We start from the raw sequence: 11,817 nt of genomic DNA, 5'->3' as shown, positions 1-11,817 counted from the left end.
AGTCTATTAAAAAAACAAAACAAAACAATAGGGGATATTTTTAACGTAAAACTTAATTATCCAGTGATGTATTTCACTTCAAAAATTATAAATAAAAGCCAAATACTATTTGTAGGGTTTTCTTTAAGTAAGTGATTCTGAAGCTCTCCTTTGAAAGAATATTTCAATTTCAACTAGATTACCTTACGGACATTCCAGTAAACACTTTTTGGGAGTCACTGAAATCCAGTACATATTTAGGAAGATGAAATCGGTCCATTTCATTACAGACATTTACAATGAGAAGAAACCTTCAAGACCATGGGCTCCAACCGTCTCCCCGTACCTATCAGAAATATTCTCAAGGGTGTGGCCCAGCAAGTTTTCAAGTCTCCTGTCTTCCTATCCACAACACTTTCACACCAACTGGATCAGAGTGCAGCCTATTGTATTGGGACACCTGCTTCGCAAACACAAGGTCCCCAGTTTGAGCCCCCAAAGTCCGCCCCCCAAAAAAGAAAAGGTAAAAGAAAGAAACACAAAATCTACCATCCAAAATGGTACTTCATCTCTCAAGCACCATTTCAGGGTTTCAAAACTACTGCTGTTTCCAGTTTACATTGAAAAGTATTTCTTAAGCATTCGTTCTGTTGGATCTCTGCCTTCTCTCAGGTAGCTCAGGAGCGGGTTGAAGATTCACACACACACACACACACACACACACACACACACACACGGAGCATAAAACAACGCTGATCTGAGATAGTGTGCGGCCGTTTACAGGCAGCCATATCTTTGCGTTTTCTAATGCTTCTAAGCAGGTGTTTCCCTGCCAATTATTTCCAAAACGAAAATTAGTGGAAAGTACTTATGTGGAAGTCAAAAATTAACTTGACAAAGAATCGCCCCTAAGCTACTCTTCCAGGCTGGTGTTGGAAATGCCCGTGGAGAGGATTCCGAACTGACTGCTAGGAGCGGGGGCCAAGAGGTGCAATCCAGAGTGGACTCACCTACTCCTCGCTGCTGTCCACCTCAGCCCACAAAGGCCAAAGACCAAGATCAAGCGATGCAAAGCCAGAGTGAGCTTCAAGGACTTGGTTTCGCATCCTTTATACCTGTGCACTTCCCTCAGGCCAGTTCTAAGTGTAAGGCTGTTGGGACAGGTGGATTTGCTTCCTCTAGATTTCAACTTAGCCCTAGGCCCATTTGCTCCCAGCCCCTGTCATTCCATGCTGCTGGTGCTGCTGGTGCTGCTGGTGCTGCTGGTGCTGCTGGTGCTGCTGGTGCTGCTGTGCTGTGCAGAAGGCAGCAGCTCTGGGTCAGTGCTCAGCCTGACCGCCCTTTCTGGGATCCGATCTCTGCCTTCGCAGTGCCCTCGGGGCCCAGGCAGCCCAGCCAGTTAGACCCGCACTCTCCTGCCCTTCTCCCTCTTCTCCCAAACTCTCCATCTCAGCCTCAGTCAACTACCCACGCTGTGCTCTCCCACTTAATCCCCACTAACCTCGAGCCCTGCTCTAGTCAGACATTACATTTTCTGTTCATCACAAAATATAAAGATAAATAGGTATAATAAGGAATAAAATACTCTCAGTACATACAATAAAAGTGGATAGAATCTGAGATATAAAACTTCTGTGGAATCCATGAGGAAAAGACAAATGCCTCAATAGAAATCTGAGCAAAAGGCTTAAAGAAGCATTTCACAGGTGCGCAAACATACATAATGAACACGAAAGCATATTCCTAACTTCATTACAAGCAAGGACTTACATATTAAAGCCACAATGAGAAAGATTTATACCCATAAGATAAAAAGTTAAGAAGTCTGACAATAGCTAGTGTTCGTGAGCATGTGGAGTGTATTCGTTTTCTAGAAAAACAGAAGCAATAGAATAAATATATACACACGTCACCAGAATAAGCTCAGGCTGCCAGCTGTTTGAACATTAATCTTTGGGAGACTACACTTGGTAGTAAGAGTTTTATTCAAAACTCACCCTAAAGAAGACGGATGGCTATTTTCTCAGGGACTTTTCTTTAGGGGTACAAAGGGATTTCATAGAAAAAGAAGAGCAAGGCAGGAAAGCTATCAGGGTATGTACCGCTCTTTTCTTCTTTGACACATCACAATAAACCTTGAACCTCTGGGACCAATATCTGTTATCCTTCTTAACTAAAGACTAAGAAGGGACATTACAAAGACTTCTAGGTTATGTAGATGTAAAGAAATATTTAGCAGTTAACATTCTGACCATTCAAGCAGGCTTTATAACTTAGAATGTTAGGCAAGAAGGAGGGCAGATAAAACTTGCAAAAAAATTAAGGAAGGATGGAAGTTCAAAGAGAGAGAAAACAGAAATCACTACAAAGGGCAACCTCAAAGAAGCAACCCTGTGGGGTGTGTGTGTGTGTGTGTGTGTGTGTGTGTGTGTGTGTGTGTGTATCATACAGTTAAGAAGGCTGAGAAATCCTACAACCTGCCATCTGCAAGCTGGAGACCTAGGAGAATTGGTGATATACTTCAAACTTGAATCTGAATGCCACAAAATTAGGGGAGTTGGTGGTATAAGTGCCAATGTGATAGCAGAAGAAAACTGATGCCCCAGCTCACACAGTAAGAGAGAATAAATTCTCTTCTCTTCTGTCTTTTTGTTCTTTTCAGAGAATTTATTCTCTCTTACTAAAGCTTAGTTTTCATACTTGGCTATTTATAAGACCAACGGTACTACTAACTTAACTCATTCATCTAATTTATCACTGTATCAAAAACAAAAACCTAACAAAGCAATGATACTTTCCAAGCTATTTATTAATTTTACTGAAATCATCTTCATTAGCAGTGATATATTCATCATCATCTTATCACGTCATTCTGTCCCTTATGCAGTCCTTTTGCCCCCGGACTTCACCTTGAGGTTACACTGTAAGTAGCTCTCTTTCCTCCAGTTACTATAGATTGTGACTCCCCACCAGAGTTCCTTTCACTAAGGTAATTGAGCACCACCATAATTAGGTGAGTGTTTTCAATATATTCCTTGGCATTTGGGAATTGCTGTACTATATGTTATCTTTTTTTCCCCATGAGAACATGTAATCTCTCCTACTAGTTTAAAAAATAGTATCTTTGTTACGTGTTCTTTTAGTGACTGGCATGAAGTACAAAGGGCACTCAATAAATATTTTGAGGTGATTTTTATGTTATACTTTATGCTGTTTTCTTCTGTGAGGAACATTTTCAGCTTTCCAGTAGCCATACTTCAAAGTCTTTCAGAATCCTAGTATTACCTATAAAGATTTCCTGATTTGATAAGACTGGTATTTTATTCATTTATCCTGTGTTCCTACCTCCAAATGACGAAGCTGCAGTTTTCTCACACTTGTGTTTGTGTTGTGTCTTCCATGCACAGCATCCTTCTCCAGGAAACACCGACATTGTCATTTCACACAAATCCAGAACAGTATTCCACACGCAGCAGGGATGTGTTGATGGAGTAATGCTGCTGAATACCTACAAAAGGGGTAATTTTTTAACTCATTGACTTTGACTTATTATAATAAAATACATTCATTTACAAGGCCTACATTTCCACTTGCCTCCAGTAAACCTTCGTAACAATGTATTTATCAAAGTCTGATTCAGTGACCTTTGGGGAAAAAAACACCAGGACGTGAGGCTGAAACAAATAAGTACCCTGCAGAGAAAACAAGCACTTCTAACTAAGTGAAGTCAGAAAAAAACATTTATTTCAGGAATACAGGAGAGGAAACTGAACAAAGTACTGCCCCTGAGACAAGAGGGAAAAAAAGCTCAATAGACAAATCATAAAAAGATCATTAATCCTTACTTCTTCCAAAAAGGGTCATTAGTAAGAAATACTGTTTTTCTTTAAGAATAAAAAATAAAAGTTTGTCTTAGGACATAAAAAATTGAAACATTGAAGACATATTGTATATTTTAGGATATTAATTTTCCCTTTTTGTATTAGTTTTTCCTGACTCCTATAAGGATCCAATATATATTCTTAACTTTTCACTGTTTATTTACAGTTAATAATGAATTAATTCACAGAAAGTATATAACTCTTGCAAATTATGAGTTCATTTCTTCACCTTCCCACCCTTTTTGCTGTATCTGTCAAGTTCATTATATCCATACACATTAGAGAGCCCATAATGTAATTTTCAATACCTCTGCCAAATGGCTCAGACCTCAGCTACTAGGAAGGCTGAGGCAGAAAGATCACAAACTTGAGCCCAGCCTGAGCAAGTTAGTGAGACCCTGTCCTGAAATAAAATAACATGGGATGGAGATGTAGCTCAGTGATTGAGCACTTGCCTAGCATGTGTGAGGCCGTGAGTTCAATCCCCCAAATGGCAAAATATAATATAAAATAAATAAAAATCCAATACTCTTTCTCACTCTTAAGATCTGAATTTCCATCTGGTATTCTTTCTTTTTGCCTGAAGAACGTCTTTGCAATTTCTTAGGGTGCACATCTATAGGTAATAAATCTATATCAGCCAGTGCTCCCTAGACAAACAGATTTAATGAAAGATATACAGGGATTTACAAGGTTGGCTTATAATAGCTGCCAAGAGAGTTAGGTATGGAAGAGTGCAAAACGTCTGTGCACTGAGGATCGGAAGGAACCAGTCAAAGGTGTGGAGCTCACTATACTGTCCTTTGCAAGAGTCTGTATCAGGAGGCCACAGGGTCTACACTGGAAGGCTAGAGTCTACACTGGAGGCTGGGGATTTAGCTCAGTGGTGCTTCTACCTTCTCGCAAGCACAAGGAAAGTTTGATCCCAGGTACAAAAAAAAATCTATGCTGGAAGCCAGGAGAACTACTTTCAAGATGAAGACTGGAGTTCCTCTACAGAAACAGAAGTGAGCCTTCCCTGTTTCCCTTTTATAACATTTAGGCAACAAAGCATGTTGATAGCAACATTATAGCAACAAACTCCAGACAAGCGTTTGTATGTAAGAAAGTGATTCATTAAATCATAGCATATTCTGGAATATCATTTACTTGTGTAATTTTTAACATAGTATATTTATTTTCTTATGGCTTAGAAAGGGTTTCGTGGCATAACAAATGAAAAAATGCTGAACTATATGCTTGCTATGATTCCACTTATATAAAGAAATATTTCATTACATTTTGGTCTATGTATACAAGTGTTTATGTGAAGTTATAGAAAATACACACCAGAATTACATTATCAAGTTTATTGGTACATTTTAGGTATGCATTAAAATCACCTTCATCATTAAAATAAAAAATATTGGGCAACAAGCCTATCCAGGTGAGTCATCTGTCTTAAGTAAGTCTCAGCCATACCCAGAATTATGCTGTTCCAATCTAGTTGGGCATTTCTTATTCAAGTTGATACCTTCAGTTAACTATCACAATATTCTTTTAGTTTTATCTAAAAAAAGGGTTTTCTTGCATTTTCATTCTTGGAGGGTCATTTTCATTAGATGCAGCATTCTGAGTGGGTATGGTTTTTATTTTTAGTATTATTCCTCTTGTTATTCCAGTGTCTTCTAGTGTTAATTATTCTTGTGAGGAGACATCATCGTTCAAATCATAGGTCCCTTGTTTGTACCATTTTTCTCTGACAGCTTTCAGAATATCTTTAGTTTCTCACAACATGATGATAATTGTTGTGCCCAGATCGCGAAGTCCCCAAAGACCACCAAGGAGTCGAGTCCGATGTAATTACATGAGGAGTTTATTGCAAGTTCAAGCCTGGACTCATTCCTCACCGACTAAGCGGATCAGAAATGAGAGCCCCGACCCCCTTCTAAGGCATAATTTTATAGGGTTTGAGAGGCTTGAAATCCTCTCTTTTCTCATTGGTGCTATCTTTTACTTTTTATTTCTATTGGGTGTTGCTGGGGCACTTGTGAAAGCGGGAAGAAAACTTTCAGGCTGGGGAGGGGGCTAGTTCAGGGAGAGGTCAGTGTGTTTCCCTTATCTATACAGAACCTCTTGTCTTTTTTTCTCTGTAAGTTTATGGTTTCCTTTCCCAGCCATCTGGCCTTGCCTTTATCTCGACTAAGCAAATCCCTGCTTGAGTTCATCTAGGAGTCACATTTAACATAAGATGGCTTTCTGTTTTAAAATGGAGTTACTTTGGTTTCTACATAATGTGTCTAGGTGTATGAAATTCCGACAAAATTCCCAAATTAGGGAACATCTCCTACCTCACTTCAGAATCTGCTGCAAGCTCCAGGATTCCCAGGTCAAATGGAGGCTTTTGACAACATGCCTACAAATTCAGGTGTTTCCCAGACTTCTTGTGCTACCGACCGTAGGGCAGCATACACGGGATTTCACGAGGAGATACAGGTTCTCTGAAAGGTGGGAGCAGGTTCGGCGATGACAGTCAGACAAAAGCACTCAACACCGAGGTGAAGTTTGCCAATGCTGCTGCAATTTTATTTCTAACTCCAGGTGTTTATATACTAGTTTCAAGGGCACACTACAAGAGTGATTCCAGTCACAGGCAGGCAAGATAGACAATTAAAAATTAAGACCACAAGGTCAAGGTAATACCACACCTATATACCATCACAAAAGCTAAGACCATTAAGTCAAGGTAAGACCACACCTATACGCAGTCAGAAGGGGAAGTTTGTAAGACAAAGGACTGGCTTCAGCATGTCACCTTCAGGATCACCTTCAGGACTTCACAGTCCGGGGCTCAGGGTCAGCACTTTGGCCGCCCATCCTCTTGGCCCTCAATATCTCCCCATCTCTAGGAACATCTAATTGTTCCTAACCTTTCCTGGGCCCAGAATACAATTCTACAGATAATGAACAAATAGTAATAAAGACAAAATAGAACAGAATTATAGATGAACCCAATGTCCCCAAACTGCAGGCAGAGAGGCCAGCTATTCTCTTCACGGCTGACTTTGCATGCGGTGTGTGCCAAGGACCTCCAGGAGGCTTAACCCCGTGGGGACGATACCTCTGGTCTGGTTTCTGCCAGGTGACCGGCATTGTCACGCAGACTCTACTGGCGTGGTCGTGGCATTCTTGGTTTATTTCTCTAGAATGATTCACAGAATTCAAACGTGTTCTATTTGTAAATATGGTTTTATTATAAGGGATATACATTAGGATCAGCCAAATGAAGGGACCCGTAGAGTGAGATCCGGACTCAAACACAAAACTTTCGTATCCTGGGATCACATCACTTTCTTGGCACATTGATGTGAAATGACTAATCAAGTTTGCCTAAGTCCTCAGTGCCCAGAGATTTTACTGGAGTTTCATTTCCTGAAGAGGTTGTAATCATTAGCTACATGATTGACACCTAGCACCCCCAGAGGCTGAACTGAGCTGAGTCATCAACTGTAATCTTGTGGTCTTTCTAGTGTCACTAGCCAATGGCCAATTATGAATTACAAAGATGTTCCTATAACTCCAAGAAAATTCAAGGAATTACCATAGAGGTTACCTCTTAGGAACCAGGGTCAAAATCTAGCCATGATATTTACAATACAGTAAGTGTGGTTTTCTTTATATTTATACCACATGGGATTCTTGGAATTCTTGAATGAGTAAATTCATGTCTTTCACCAAATTTGAAAAAAATTCACCATTTTTTCTTTATAATTGCTTCTGCTCATTGTTTCTCTCTCATCTTCTTCTGGAATTCTAATTACACTTGTGTTAGACTTTCTGAAGCTTTGCTCCCTTTATTTCAATATTCTTGGTGTTCTTCAGGTTATATAATTTCTATAGATTTATCTTCAAGTTTGCTGATTTCTTTGTCATCTGTCTTCTGCCTTTAAGTCTATTGGTGAATTTTTATTTCAGATATAATTTTTAGTTCTTAAATTTCTACATGTCTCTGTTTCTATTTCTCTGCTAGACTTCCTATATTGCATTCCTGATGCACAGTTTTTATGTTCTTAAATATGTTTCTACTGCTTTAAATCCTTTTCTGATAATTCCAACATCTTGGTATCTATTGGCTGATCTCTGATGATTGTATTTTCTCTCAAAAATAAATTACATTTTTATGTTTCTTGGTTTATTAAATAATTCCAGATTTTATCCTTAACATGTATATTAGTCAGAATTCTTCAAAGAAAACCAAAAGGCTAAATATATTCATACAATAAAAGATTTATTGTTAGGGATTGGGTCATATGACTATGGAGGCTGAAAAGTCCCATGACCTGCCTGCCATTTGTCAACTGGAGGCCCAGGAAAGCTGGTAGTGTAGTTTCAGCACCAATCAGAAAACCTGGGAACCAGGGAAGCCAACAGTGGAAGTTACAATCCAAGTCCAAAGACACAAAAACCTGAAATACTAAGGGCCAGAGAAAATAAATGCCCTGGCTCAAGCAAAGAAAGTTTGCTCTTCTTCAAAATTTTTGTTCTAGTTGTCAATATACTGGACTGTGTACACTCACATTGGTGAAGACCTTCTTTACTCAATCTGCCAATTCAAATGTAAATGTCTTCTGGAAATACCCTCTCATATTGACGCAGAAATAATGTTGAACCATCTATTTGGGCATTCCTTTGCCCAGCTAACTTGATACAAATATCTAACCATTACAGTATTGTTAATTTTTCAAAGGCCATGGGTTCTATAACACTCTTTCTGTTATGGGTGTATTTCTTAGGTGAGGTTCAGCATATAATTGATTATAACATATAATTGATCATATAATGTGACTGGACTCTGTATTTTAGGTAACAGCTTAGATATTAAGTCAGTTCCTTTAGGTTTATGGGTTGTCCTAAATTTGTCCTTCTTAGGCCTATTCAGGGTCAGTAATAGCCTCAATTTTTCTGATTCCCTCCCTTTTTGGGATTTTCCTCCTTACTTTCCAGTAAATGTAATTGCCCCAAAACTTTTCCATTATTCCTCAAGCCAGAAAACATAAACATTTTATATTAGAATTATTGCCACCCTATATGGAGACGACTGAGGTGAGCTTTTGGGATGGAAACTGAAAATGGGAAGTCTAAATTCTTCCCTTCTATATCAGACAGTTTTTCTGTTGCTGAGATAAAATAATTTGACACCTGCAACTTGAGGTTTACTTTGGCTCACAGTTTCAGTTCATGGTTAGCCAGCTTCAAGGCAGAAATGCCTCTGGTGGTAAGACACGGTGGAGGAAAGCTGCTCACTTCCTGGCAACTGGAAGCAGAGAGCAGGAAGAGCCAGGGAAGGACACACCCTCTAAAGGCACACCCCAACTGGGACCCACCTCCTAGCAGCACAGATTTATGGATCCTTACGGACTTGATTTAATGGGTGTAACACCGCTATGATCCAATCACCTGCAAAAATAGCTCAACCTCTGAACACACGAGTCTTGTGGCGAACATTTAAACCTGTAACACCTATCCTATTTAACGATATCATTAGAACTTTTCCCCCCTTCTATTGTATTTTGATATCCATCATCCACTCTCTTGCTAATGAATTCTACATTCTACTTCTTTGCAATCAATTTTTAACTTCCAAAATGAGTGATAGCTTGTGACACTTATGTTTCAGGGCCTGTCTTATTTCACTTAACATAATGTCCTCCTATTCCATCTATGTTTTGGCTATTCTTTCTAGTAAAATAGTGGGCTGTCTGGATCAAAGCTCTAAGTGGTAATTCTGAAGTGTCAATGTAAAATGGGTCAAGATTACTCAATTATATGTGTTACCTGATTTTAATTCTGCTAGAGTCTTTTATGTCTAGCCTTACAATGCTTTATAAGTAAACTTTGCTTTTTTGTTGTAAAATTTCAATATTTTACTAGTTTTCCTTTTCTGTGAACAATATGTAATTTCTGTACACTGTAAAGCTTATCTTTTAAGAAAAATATTGTCCTTCAAGCAATGAGACATCATTTTTCCTTAATTAAAAAGAAAAACCTTTTATCTATGAGAGAATTTTCTGACACACCAAGGTTGACATTAACAATTTTTTCTAAGATGTCATTTCATGTGAGAGATGATTTCATTTGTGAACAGATGCAATCATTCTTGTTTTAGAAACAATTTACACAGCAAAGAGATGTCCAAATTTAGATTAATAAATGCAAAAGATAATTTTAACAATCTAAGATTTTGTTAAGATTTATGTAGAGGGTTATTTCCTTTACATTTTAGAATTTTTAAAAATAAAAGAACTTACAGATAAATATGTATTGGTTATTATAACAAAGTTTATAAAGAGCAAAAAATTATATTAACATGTTCTTCAGCATCTCCCAATATTAAATTATAAATTAGGAAAAGAGAAATTGTATGTTAAGAGTTGCTGATTTCTTAAAGAAGGAGAAAAGAAAGTAATGGTCCAGGCATAGTGGCCCACACCTGTAATCACAGCACTTGGAAGGCTGAGGCTGAGGCAGGAGGATCACTACAAGTTCGAGACCAGCGTAGGCAAGTCAGCATAAGGTCAGCCCGAACTATGTAGCCAGAAATTGTCTCTAATAATAATAATTTGTTTTAGTAAAATTCAACTCTAGCCTCCAATTTCATATTTCCTCAAGAAGAAAATACTTCAATATATGAAATGACAAATTCCAGTTGACACATCCAAATGAAATAGCTATTGTAAACCAAGGTGCTAGTAAGAGGCCAGATGCAAACTCAGATTTTTAAAGGATTACAAAATTCTTGAGCCTCTCAGGTCTTCCTCTCCCAATAGGGAGAATGTACGGAGTATTTTATCTCTTCCTTTATACTCTTTTAGATGAGTGGGGCTTTCCAACAAGCCCATTTTAGTTAGGCTAACTAGATAGAGCTATCTTACCTTTGTGTTGCAATGCCCAGAGAAATCAAGAAGTGATGAGATTGCCCCACCAACTACTTTGGTGGTATGGGAGGAGAGCTTCTACTCATTTTTGGGTTGCTCTGCTCTTTGCCCATACAAAGTATACAAGAGGGTTTCCCATGGCCTTCAAGTGTGCAGGGTATGAGTTAAAGCTTTCCAAGCGGGCTACCAAAAGGGATCAAGAAATCCTGTCCAAATGGATGAATGAGATCTTGGCAGATTTCATACACCTATCTAAGGTAAGTAAGGGTAGGGAGAGTCTAAATTCATCCCTCATATATCAATCTATCTACTAGGTAACCAAGGTGAGAGGCTCCAGTGTTGGGACTTTCAAAGTACCCACAACAGCATCCATTAGAATATTAACCCTAAATATCTGTCGATCCCAGGAACATAAATGCAGATCACCCAAAACAAGCTCAAGTAAGAATTTTCTTATTTTCTTTCCTTTCCTCCTGTCCTTCAAATTAGACTGTTCTGAAGCTAAATTTGGTAAATTGGCACCTAAAGTCAGTATGAACCAGAGGGGGAAAGATAAAACTCTAAATTTAGAATTGTGATTATTATAAGAACCCACACCAATTTTTTTTCTAGATCCTTCTAATGTTTTTAGGACTTCACATTATCTAAGAGTGAACAGAAAAATCTTGGAACTCAAATTCAAAGGTGGGAAAAGATTCCCAGAAAATACTTAAAGAGACGAAAAAAAAATTAAGTTCATGCTTAGCATTTTTTTTCAATGTAAAAGAAACACTAAAATCATTCATGCATGTCTTATAATAATTCCATTTTATCAGACTTTCTAGAGTGAATGACTTCTTTACTTTCCCTAGAAAAGAGACTCATCCTCTCTTGTTCAATTTCTGCCAACTCCTCATGAGTCATTAGAAACTTTCTTGGCATTGTTAGTTTACAGGGGCTGATCCTTAGATAACTCCAAAACTTTGTGGGGTTTTCTCTTCAATTTTATTACATGTTGCAGTTTGAGCTTATTTTTTCTACGAATCAGCTAAAATAAATATATA

Source organism: Fukomys damarensis, unplaced genomic scaffold, assembly GCF_012274545.1.
Source record: "Fukomys damarensis isolate Sample0158 unplaced genomic scaffold, DMR_v1.0_HiC HiC_scaffold_4, whole genome shotgun sequence".
NCBI classification, from domain to species: domain Eukaryota; kingdom Metazoa; phylum Chordata; class Mammalia; order Rodentia; family Bathyergidae; genus Fukomys; species Fukomys damarensis.
This window is presented reverse-complemented; position numbering follows the sequence as displayed.